Here is a 12,422-nt window from a genome sequence, read left to right on the forward strand (position 1 = left end):
TTTTATTTTTGTTGTTCATTCATATCTTATTTTACTATTTATTTATGCATATCTTTTTATCTCTCCAGTTTAAACGATATGTCTGGTTTACTGTCCTATAGTATACATTGGAATGATTTCACAACCTGTTTTATCCCAATAATTATAAAAGAGTGCCTTGGAAATATGTGTCTACATAAATTGTGATCAAAACGTTTGAGACCCACTGAGATAACTTAGACTAAAGTGAACTATCTAAACACTCCGAGTCCTTTACCTCCCTGAGCTGAAGTTATCAGCCTCAGTCTGACTGGAGAGGACTCTCCTCCACATCATTGGAGACACATCTTCTTCTTCCGTTAGAGCAGCTAGCACCAGATGCTAATAACAACAGCGCCGGTTCCAGTGCACCCTCCCTTTCTCCCTCGCTCACGCGCACTTTGGCTGTGAGCTGCGGTTGCCAGATAAGCCAACATCCCCCATTTTCATCACTTGCAGCGCCCATCGTACAGGGCAAATGAAAAGTGTAACCGGGATGAAAAGGGTGTTACATTTACTTAATTATGAATGTTGTTACATCAAGGCCGAAAATTAGGATGAGCACCAACGGTCAAAACATTTATTTTTTCTCCCAGAGCTGTCAGCGCAGCGCCTCCACAGATCTGGCGCCCTCGGTGAACATTTATAATGCCAGTGCGACGGGCCGGCCCTGGTCTCAGGTTACACTGTAGGAAATGTAGATACAACGCTACATTTCCCGCCCCGCTGCAGTCATGCAGCAGGCTACGGAGAGCGGCGAGAAACATTTCCTCAGGAATCGAAAAGCGGAAACCGAAATTCACATTTCTAAATGATGCCGTTGGAATCGAAATGTTGGTACCCAACCCTACTGATACCGCTTGTTTCAGTTTTTTGTTTTCTGGAGACAAGATTTCAACGTCACTGATGCATTTTTGTGGCATTGGGATATATATTTTTTTAATCCTCCGGAGCAGAGAGAGGAGCTGTGGATTATTGTTATTGATTAATGCATCAGTGTTTCTTAGGGTCAAAAACACTAAACTCACAACTTAAAATGAAAGCGTTTAGTTTATTTAATAAAAGAGCACATGTTCAATGTGAAAAGTGACAATAGTTATAGATTATTTGCAATTTGGTGCTATATATTTATATATATTTAAAAAAAAAAATTATATATATTTTTTAAACACCTTGAATTTCAGGGGCAATGGTAGGGGAAACACTGAATAGTGTTTTAATCAACGATAGGTTCCCCCCCCCCCTCAAAGGTGATTGGTTCACTGCATCGCGGGTATTATTGTGATTGGCTCTTGGGCCACATCAAAATTAGACGCGCTGTCATCCTCTCATACTGACACCTGACACCACACATACACACACCGGGAGCCGGGACGAAAGTAACACGGGACGAAAGTAACACGGGACGAAAGTAACGGAGCGATTTTATCCGAGCCCAAACAACTTTGACCCGGCCAAATTACGTCAGAATGATCAGCATTCAATACTTAACAGACCTACTAAATATCAGGTTTAACTGTCAGGAGTAGCTAGTGTTGTCACGATACCAACATTTTGGTTTCGATACCAAGTCAAGAATTCCGATTCCGATTCTTTTTCGATACTTTTCTTAAAAAATTCAATGTAATTATTGTGCTTTATTTCACACCAGAACCATAACACAAACTTTTTAAACAATGAGAACAATAAGCCGAGGCGCAGCGGCAGTTGCACTCCCACTTGCAGCCATGCTCTCGTTTTCTCACATGCTCTGGCAGCTAGCGCGTGCACGAGAGAGGGGAGGCACTTGAGCGTGCTGAGAGGGCGGGACTGCAGGCACCGCTGCAGTGCAGGGAGTGGAAGCAGAGCGCTGAACACACACGGCTCTTATGCGGCTTTCACACCAGCGCTTTTCAGTTTCTAGCTCCGAGCGGGAGCTTTTCTGGTTCAGCTCCGGTTTCCCTTTTCAGTTCCCGCTCTGTGCACACCGCCCACTGGCGCCCCAGAGCTGCCCCTGCTGCGTCATGACGTCACCGTTTACATCGCTGATTTGCTCCCTAACGGCAGCTCACAACAACAACAACTGCGTCGGGGTCGATGATCGTGTTGCTTTTAATCACACGAAGCCAGAATAAATTGAATAACGACTTCTCCAACCTTATACTTTGCTCCAGAGTGCCGTGGTTCATTGTTTATTAATGTGTTTTCTGCAGCATTTACCGACCGCTGGCAGTGCTGCTCTTCCACGGGAGTTTATTCTCCCGTTAGCTCCCGGTTAGCTCACACTGCAGCGGCCGCTCTAAAGTATTCACTGTCCGACTCACCACAAGCAGCTGATGCATATCCCCAGTTCCCTTAGCCTAAGTGAATGTGTGTCCGTCTGAATTGACGCTTGTTGGTATCACAACGCTGTTATGAAAGTTTCTCTGGTGTAAAACGGGTGATGTTGGCATAGCAACCGAAGCTAAAACTGACTACTTGCATCCGATAGCTGCAATAATACAAAACAACACGTCTGCCTCTCTCCACAATGATCGATAACAGTGAACGGATGGTCAAAGTAAGGCACAAATAAACAGAATCACACGAAGCCTGGTTAGTGTTGCCTGACTTTATAAGTGTGTTTATAGGCACTACTGCTTGTAGGCAGGCATAACAGTCGACCCCATGGGAGGTGGGTTTAGTTTCCTGCACGCCTCGACGTAAGAGAGACGTAAGCGACGTCACCTCTTAGCTCCAAAGCTCTTGCCTCTGGACCGACAATTTTTTGGAGCTGGAAATGAAGCGGATTCGGAGCTAAGAGCCGGCGCCGCTGCGGTGTGAACAGGAAAACCCGGCGCTTTTCAGGCTCTAGCTCCGAGCCGGAGCTGAAAAAGGCGCTGGTGTGAAAGGGGCATCAGTAAAACGGCGCTTCTCACCGGAGTGTGCCGATACTAATGAAACGGAGGAATCGTACCGTACGGCAGGGTATCGCGGTGCCTTTCAAGTATCGGTACACCGTGCAACACTAGTCAGGAGTCAGTGTCTCTCCCCCAACTCACACAATTCGATATGAACTGAAGAGCCGCATGAAACTAGGCAAAGAGCCGCATGCGGCTCGAGAGCCGCAGGGTTGGCCACCCCTGCATGATGTCCTTTTTGTTTTTCTGTTATGTTGATGTATTCATGTGGAACCTACTTGCAGCAGGTCACCCTTGAAAAAGAGATCAATGATCTCAATGGGATTCACCTGCATAAATAAAGGTTTGAAATTAAATTAAATGAAGTCCACGTTTCTGCCCCTCTTGGCTAACGGCCCCTACACACGGCGGCGTGCGTTGCCGCTTCAACGCTTCTGCCCATTCACTTTGAATGGGGTGACGTCACGATTCGCCGAACTGCATTGTGGGAGCAAAGCGTAGCTTCTCTCGAGGTGCTCGCGGCAAAAGTAGAACATTGCTCTACTTTTGCCGCCTCGGCGGAGGCGTCAGCCAATCAAATCCCTCGTATGTAAATCTGACAGTACAAGCTGTAGCCAATCAAACCGGGGAGTATGTTGGGAGAGCCAGACCGCAGTTATTTCCCATATGTCAACAAAAGGAGAGAAAATGATCGTGGCGTTAGGGAACATACAGGGATACAAACCGGAGGAGGAGCCAGGCATGGGGGAGGTGGCAGAGACAGTCGGGGAAACCAGTAGGTTTGGGGAGTTTATATCCAGTGTATTTCGTTTGAATGGACAGCTAGCAAGCATAGACAGTATATTTAGCCAGCATGGATGTAGCATGAATGCTTTGCTTTGTATGTCCGGGGCGGGACATTCATGTGGTTGGTTGTTGGTCGGGCTGCTCGCGTTGATTCCCCAAGCTCAAGACACGCCCACCGCCAAGCGGCAACGCACGCTGCCGTGTGTAGGGGCCGTAACTGTACAGCAGCCTCGGACTAATGATGCCTCACGGATGTTCCACCTGTTGCAACCAGACGGTGAACAAAGGCTTCTTCGTTCGTTTCTCCCCCAGCAATGTGCAGACTAGCTCCCCCGGACACACCAACAAAGTATCTTGACTCGGGTAAAAGCCCCTGCTCGGGTGTAAACACAGAAACACACTTTTCAAAATGTGCTCGGCGGTGCCAGTTCTGCTGCTTCTGTTGACAAGCCCTAAGCAAACAAACACAGACTTCCCACCCTGATCACCCTGCCGCGTTTCATCTGCGGCACCTCCACGGCTCTCTTCCCAGTTAGTCTGCTGCACTTCCTTTCTATGTCATGCTCTGTCTCTCCCACTTCCCCCCGCCCTCTCACTTTCTTTCTTATCTCCACCCAGCTTCGCTTTGCAGTTCTGGTGAACGTTGTGTCAGCCAACCCACGTGCGTCCCACCCAGTCGTGCAGCGTTTCTCCTGCGCCTCTTCTTTCCACCCCGACACGCATTACAAGACTTGGCCTCCTACCATATTCCCTCCCCCTGGGATGCGTTACATGTAAGCAGATACCCACACATGTGTCGCTATGCCGATCCTGTCAGCATGTCATGGATCGGCCGCCCTACGAGATTCAATCGCTGTTCTCTGGCACGGGGAGGTGTAGATTACATCTGCATGGTTCAGCGCCGTGCCTCCCAGCTGACACACAGATTTCAACAGAGAGGGTAAAACATGGGGGCTGGCGGGGGAGAAGAGAGGTGGGGGGAGGGGATCACTGTCAGTGTAGCACGACTTTAAAAAGAAAAAAACAGCCGTGTGAAGTCCCTGGCTCATTCTGTCTCTTTAGTTTCTTGGAAAGACTTGATTCTCATCAAAGCACCTTCTCTCTAATGAGAGATTGCAAAGAACGTGTTAACATGATGTCAAAAGCAGAAAATGACCTAAAGTGTCATTAGGTTTACAGAAAGTGGGTCCTCAGCTATGACAATCGACATCTGCCGCACCATGACTGGCAGCTAAGGTGGATTCTCCTGACATCAGAGCAATAGAAAACGCATGTCGTATGTTAATGTTGTGGCAAGCGTGGGATCAAAACTGATAAAGTGGAATAAACGATGTGCCGGTTTGGCTTGTGAGCTGAGTGGCTCTGCACTTTAAAGAGAGAGGAAGCTATCAGATAACCGTTGTTGAAGTCAGTGGATCCATTTGCTTGTACACAAGAGCTGTTGAACTCCTAAACCCTGGGCAGAGTGGCTGCTTTAATTCTCCTTGAGCATGGGACGACTGTGGTGGAGAGTGGAGACTTTGATCTCTCTGTTCTACACGATTGATGTATTCATTGATATTATTTGACATGTTTGCATCAGTGTTTTCTTTTAGAAGAAACGTCGTATTTGTCTGGATTATTGCTGTGTGGTCATATATGTGATGCAGTATGTGGACTAAAGCTCAGGCTGCTGATATAATCAATCACTGTCACATATTATAAAGGTGTCAGTACGTGTCGAACAGTGAGATAACAAGTGTTAAACCCACACACACACATTTACAACATCGGTCTCTGTGGAAATATACTCAAGTGGAAATCTGTCTAATCTCTTTATCCGCTCTTAAAACATTTTTCAATCGTGTCAAGCAAGTGACATATGAACAACATCATCTGGTTTTCCGTTTGTAGCTTGAGTAGTATTGGCAAATCACTTTAGATGTGGTTGTAATTGAGTGGAACAGTTGTGTGTGAAGTGCATAAGAGGCAATGACTTAATGCAATCTTAGAACCCATCGGCTTTGCCTGTTGAACACTTTATCTTTTTATTCATCAAGAGATATCAGCATTCACAATCTGGTCGTAAAACTTCTTTCCATTCATGTGAGCTGCTATCGGACTGTTCACAATGACCAGCGCACTGAAGAGGGTCTTGGCCTGGATATCAGGAAATAATGGCCACTGCCCCCAAAGGCTTATCGTCGTCAGACTGATAGCCAATCGCTCTATATTGGTCTCTGAGTTATGATTGGAAGTATGGAAAAGGGCATGGGGTAGAACATGTGAAGCATACTGTAGTCTACAGACTTACACTCTCATTGTCATTATTGCCAAATTGCCCTTCAAAATGCCTATCAAACTTCCAACTACAAAGGTTAGGAAAAAGTGACCGTTGCTCCATTCAACTCTTCCCAGGGGTCAAGAAGGAATTTGCATAACTCGTGCTTTAAATCAGGAACATGTGCTTTTATTTCATGCTATATTTCCTCTCTTGAGTAACATTCAGATCAAAAGACTTGAGAAGATGCATATTTTTGGTAATACATCTGTTTGCAGCGTGGTTAGCCATCCTCTGATCTCTATGAACAGAAGGGCGGGTGATGGGAGAGCAGGGTTTCATGCGGAGAGTCCAGAGAGTGTAACCCTAACATGAGCATACAAAGGAATGAGGCTCCCGTACACCCACACTACATTAATATCTGCCAGTGAGTCAGCAGCAGCCTTCACATATCTGTGGGATGCTCGCGTCACCCGTGGATTTGGTCCCACACCTCCCTTAAATATCACTTTGCCTCAATAATTCAAATAAAGCTCAGAACAAATGCAACTTATCCAGAACTCTCATTGAATGAAGGACGTTTTTTTTTTGTCATGTATTAATATGCAAATATTTCTGTCATCACATAGTGAGTACTGAGTATAACAAAAAATAGTTGGATATTGTTGGATAATACTCTTAATTCACTTTATGGCGGAGCGTAAGATGAGAAGATTGACCATCAATATCACTCATGTACTTAGACTAGTTTGAAAGCTAGATACGGCAGTAAGCTTAGCTTAGCATAAGAACTGGAAGCAAGGCAAGACAGCTCCAGGACGTAGCACATTATTAAACAGAAACATGCTAGCTAATGCTAACTAAGGCAAAGCTAGGCAAGTTCAAACAAGGCTTGGCTAGCCGTAGGCCCCCGCTTCCAATCTTTATGCTAAGCTAACTGCCTTCTGGCTCTAGCGTCTTATTTAGCATATAGATACATCTAACCAACTCCCTGAGTTTCTTTCCTTCTTCAATTGGGTTGTTTTTGGGGGAGATTTTCCTCATCGACTACAAGGGTCAGAGGGTGTCGTATATATGCTGTACAGATTTCTGTGTACGACCATACTTGCCAACCTTGAGACCTCAGAAATCGGGAGCATTTCCAAAACCACCGCGGGGGGGGGTGCTAGTGGATCGCCAGAGCTGTTTTAGATTAACATAAACATGCGTATTGTAGTTGTAAGTCACTGCCTTGCGGCCTGTAGCACCAGCATAGGTGTGGGCTGGACCTGTATTTTACAGGAAAGGAGTGAGCAGAGGGTGGAATTGTCGATTTTTGTTCTGTTTTCTATGACTATCTTCCTCACCCTCTCAGACTTTCAGTTGTGCGCGCTACTAAAGAGACGCGCTACCATGGAAACCAAACAATGGTGTAGCTGTATTAAAGTCCGAGTGGAAACAGTCCTGAGTAAATCTGATTTAGTCAGAAATTGGGAGAAATGCGGGAGACATATGACCCCGTGAGGAAACCGGGAGAGGGCAGTGAAATCGGGAGTCTCCCGCGAAAATCGGGAGGGTTGGCAAGTATGCATACGACAACTACGACACCTACGACACATACGACACATACGAAGATCTCTACTAATTTGGCTTCGAAAATACAATTTGATCGATTGATTCATACTAGCTGTGATGAGTGGTAACGTTTCTGTATTTGTACAAAGCATTCTCATTTCAACAAAAATAACCATTACAGTATTTTTCAGAGTTTTCTCTGTTTGTGTGGTTGCAACACCAGCCAACACAAACCTCTTGAGTTGAACTTACTTGTTCACCCTCATACTGTTTACATGTCAAGGAGCTTGTTGAGTGCTCAAACTGACCTCTCCCAAAATCCAAAAGCAGCAGTAGATAAATCACAAAGTCGGGTGGTTTCCAGCAACTCATCTCAGAGGGATAAGGAGAGGAGGGAGAACAGCATACAGTCGAGTGCCAAGAGCCCCATTCTTGGAAATGTTAACTCTGGCAGTCTCACTAGCATCGAGCCGGTTGGAGGATGCAAGAATGTGACAGAAGGCATCGTGACCGACAGGATGTAATCGAGAACAGACCTTGATTCTGAACCCTGGTTTGGAGAGGAAAACGAGCATCTTGTCAACTTCCAAACTGTGAGATGATGTCTATTTGGAACCTAATAGGGAAAAGTATGCTGGGCTGCTATCAATTGCTGGCTTTCGTTGTGTCTGTTTGGCACCATTAGAACATAGTATCTCCATGGTTTGGTATGTAAGTAACTTGTGACCTTAAATCAAGTTAATACGGACTTTTTATTTGATGGCAATTACGCTATGAAGATAATAGATCTACAGGCTCACTTCTCTCTGATTTGTTTTTCCTTGCCAGACTTTATATCACATTTACTTCATGGACATGTTTTTAATCATTCTGTGACTCAGAATAAGTGATAAAAACCTCGAGTCACAATGAATTAATGCGAGCTTATGGATTATACTGTAACTATTAGGCTTGGCTTGTTCTTAAGGAACCTCTAAATCACTTCAAAGTCAGTATTTTACTTTCAACAGCGTTGCATTCTGGACTAAGTGCCACCCAAGACAATTGTTATTAGATTTAAAGAAACACAAACCACTTAGGCCTTTTTTCCCTTCCGTTGATGATATGACTCTGATGAGCCAAATGTGCTGGCACAGTGCTACAACAAAGTGTACCTCAAAGTGACCTAACACATCATATGGCCACCATGTTTGAGATCCATTGTTCTTTACAACACTTGAACTTTCAACAAGCGACAGATGGAGTTTGCAACTGAGCATCTACGGCCAGGCTGAGAGGCGGTAGACACAGCAGAGCTTAAGTTAAATGCCAATGTCAGAACACTAATAGCTCACAATGCCCTTAGCGATGACAGACCACAAATTGGTAACCATGTGGTGCCAGCTGGTGAGAAAGGGCAGTGGATCAGCAAGTCAGTAGATATTTAATTATTACCACGATGGCTTTACAAAATGTTGTGCTAATTATATGGTTCACGTAAGGATGTTTCAAGAATAAATGAAATCGTTGGCCTGAAGGATTATCCTCAGAAGAACTCATCCCCATTGAGAGTTGTACCAATTTACAAGAAAATCTATCCAAAAATAGCTAAGTTGTATCAAAAACTATGGCTCATCAAAGTCAGTGTTGATATACGAATGTCTAAATATCAGATCAATGAAGCATAACGTTGAGATTGTCAGTCTGGAAGTGGTGGATTGGCCGACAAACTGTCCATCCTTAAAGGCAAGGCAAGGCAAGTTTATTTATAGAGCACTTTTCAACGCAAGGCAATTCAAAGTGCTTTACAAAAAAAAAAAAGACATTAAGCATTAAAAAAGAAAAGCTAATCAAATAAACATTAAGGAAAAATACATGGATAAAAGTTACAGTGCAGTCTAAAATATAAATAGTTCAATTAAACATTACAAGAAAAAGTACATGGATAAAAGTTACAGTGCAGTTTAAGATATGAATAGTTCAATTAAAAGCAGCGACAAAAAGAAAAGTCTTCAGCCTGGAAGACCAGCCATCAGAAATGAAATCTCAGGACATTGTTTCATGATCGCGTGACCAGTTGCAGAACAATTTATTGATGGATATGAACACTCTCCAAACTGCCAAAGAAGAAGCATAATTTATTAGCAAGCCAAATATTAACACCACCAAGGAGGTAGTGTCTGGTTTGTTTTGTCTGTCGGTCTGCCAGAGCAGGATTAAGGAACAAATACTGGCCTGGAATGTTGGGCCAAGTGAGAAGCCATTAAGATTTGGTGCGGATCCAAATCATGGGCGGATGCACTCGTTATTGTTCACTTTTGAGCCATTTGGCACGAATGTGAAAACCAACATTCTGTTTTCATTGTTGAATGCCAGCCTCAGTTATAGCCCCAGAGATACAGGATATAATTCTAACCGTGATCAGATCTTTTTCCTGTTGTAACACATGGAGCCTTCTTATCTGGTCAGGCTTAGACTGGATCGGCTTACAAGACACCCATCCCTCCCTCCAGGAAACCTGAGTGCGCAGACCATAATCCTGACCCTAATGAACCCTAACCTGTCCTGAACCCCAACTCCTAGGTGCCTTAAAGGTCCCACGTCATGGCCATTTCCACTGATCATCATTCCATTGTTGAGGTATACTAGAATAGATTTACATTGTTCAATGTTCCAAACTCACATTGGTTTCTCAAACAGCATCTCTGTAAAGTATGTGTATTCACTCTCTCCACTAAACGGCTCGCTGCAGCTCTTGCCCCCCCTCCCTGTGAGCCCAGTGGTCGGGACCAGTCGAGACGTTGTGAATCGCGCTGAGCTCCGTGGAGGTGTGATTTCCTTGTTTAGCGATACACAGCGAAACACAGCCAAACTCACCCTGAGCACACACAAAGTCACAGCCGAAGTAAAAACAATAAGTGTGGCTTGATATTGAGTGAGAGAAAGGTTGATAGACGCTGTGAGAATGGGTCTGCAGAGAGAATGTCACTGCGATCCCAACTGTCTGTTATCAGCCTGCAGCCAGGGAGGAGAGATCAGCAGAGCTGCATGCACTGAGTGAGTGAGGAAGTCCGTGGATTGGTCAATTTGGACCAATCAGCGGGGGCTTAACGTAACGGCTCCACGGATTGGTCCATTTCGTTCCGGGGACGACATGACATCATGATGTACCCGGAAGAATCAAATGGACAGTGACGTATCTCCAAAAGCATGACATGTCACCTTTCAGCCCAGTTGCTAGGAGATTTCTTATACGACTAAACCCTGTATTTGCACGAGTGTTTCTAAATGCTTCTTCTGCTCTGACGTCTTCTAATTATGCAGTTTTTCTCCCTTGTGACAGTCTGTCATCTGCAGCCCGAGTTCAGTTGCATATGCTCAACAGAAGCGTTGTTGCATCTGTCCCTGTTCAACAATGTAAGGATGATTGCAGCTTAGCCACATGACACATTCGCTCACCAGGTAGGGAAGAAGTCAAAGCACCATGTAGTGTTTTAGATGCTACAGTTATGTGGATGAGTGCAGCACACACATAACCTGCCCTGGGCCTGTTTCCACTGTGCAAACCGTCGCTTCAGCGGACAAGCCGAAACCTTCTCTGACATGACAAAGCAGTGGGCTGTGTAGAAGTCTGATCCGACACAGCTGCTTGATTCTTAATGGCGTGTTTCTCCTCACATGACAGCCCTTCTCACAATGTTGTGACCGCAAATGGTTCCTGCTATGTGGGGGACCATTAGAGGGACGCACATATATTCATCTGACAGAGCTTTGACCTCTTTGGTGATAAGCTATCTGCGAAATGTGTGAATAACTTAGGGGTGTGTTTCCCCATGTAATAAATCAGACGCAGCAGATTGATGGATCCTGTTCCTTTAACGTGGTTAGCTAGATTTCTTTTTGTCGTGGTTTGACAGTGGGGTTTATTGGCTTATCAATGAATCCACTTATTGGATGCTGACAGCAATATCAGCAGCTTTTGGATTAATGCATGATGGCAATCTCCAGAGTCCTAATGACTTTGGTTATTCCCAAACTATTCCTCTCATGCCACCATGAAGAGTTTTTTTTTTACTTTTGTTTAATGCTTTCTAACCATCAAAGGTGGCTTTCCATGAACCCAAATCCCTTTTGGTAACCTTCCCTCTGGCGCTTCGAGTCAAGTTGTCAGAAAACCTGCAACAAATCTCGACTAAAGATACAAATGTTTATCCAATGTCATCTTTAGGTCAACGTTTTTATTTGTTCAATACTTCAAGCCTCACCTGTACCTTGTTTAGAGCCAATTAGTAAATGTCAGAAGACCTGGATGAAGACCATGCTTGATATTTCACATGTTTATTATGATGTTCGAACAAACTTTCCGAACTCCCCACACAGAATATTCCGACAGTTCGACAACGCAAATCTGCGATGAGACAAAAAGTATTCACGTCATGTCTTGACCAAACCACTTGGGGTGAAAGGGTTTGAACTTCTCTCTCCATCTCAATCTTTTACCTCTTGACACAACAGTTACTGGCGTCTTTGATGTGAACGACCCTATGAATGTCTTCCAGGAAAGACCATTACCTTTTCTTAGCTTAGCATAACCTTTAACCTTCCTTCCTTTGAGGCTGGCTCCAAGTGTATCTGGCCTTTTGGTAAGGGCAGCACACTGCTGAGTTCAAACCTGCACCAAAGCCTTGTATTAACTCTGTCAAGAGGTTATCTTTTATGTTGGGTTGGTTTGTTTCTCAGGATTACCGAAAGATACCGCTCCAATTTTCATTAAACTTCGTTGAACAAGAGACAACACGTTTGGAGCGAATCCAAACATTAGGTGGATACACACAGTCATGTTCACTTATGTTATAGCCAATTGTCTTTATTACAAAAATAAACGAGTTAATTCAGGCGAGTGTTTACAGGAAAACTAGATGCCCAAATCAATCCTCAAATGTCTT

This window comes from Pseudochaenichthys georgianus, chromosome 5 (genome assembly GCF_902827115.2).
Source record: "Pseudochaenichthys georgianus chromosome 5, fPseGeo1.2, whole genome shotgun sequence".
Classification (NCBI taxonomy): Eukaryota; Metazoa; Chordata; class Actinopteri; order Perciformes; family Channichthyidae; genus Pseudochaenichthys; species Pseudochaenichthys georgianus.